This window comes from Gavialis gangeticus, unplaced genomic scaffold (genome assembly GCF_001723915.1).
Source record: "Gavialis gangeticus isolate Ggan-Ray unplaced genomic scaffold, GavGan_comp1, whole genome shotgun sequence".
NCBI lineage: Eukaryota > Metazoa > Chordata > Crocodylia > Gavialidae > Gavialis > Gavialis gangeticus.
Genome location: NW_017728993.1, coordinates 26,953,608 through 26,953,819, shown reverse-complemented (window position 1 = coordinate 26,953,819; position 212 = coordinate 26,953,608).

Sequence of the window (212 nt, the reverse complement as noted above, 5' to 3'; positions counted from 1 at the left end):
CCGGCCCCAACCCCCCACCCGCCCGCCCCACTGCCTCCCGGCTTGTAGCATAACCCTCCCGCTAGAACTAACCCGCTTGGGACTCCTCGCCTGGCCCGCTGCACCGCAGCGTCGGCCTCTCTGCCCCCAGCATGCTCCCTCCTAGGGACGCGGGCACCGGCAGTGCCCCGCAGCAGGCTGCAGGACCTGCGGGGCAGCCGGAGCGCAGTGAT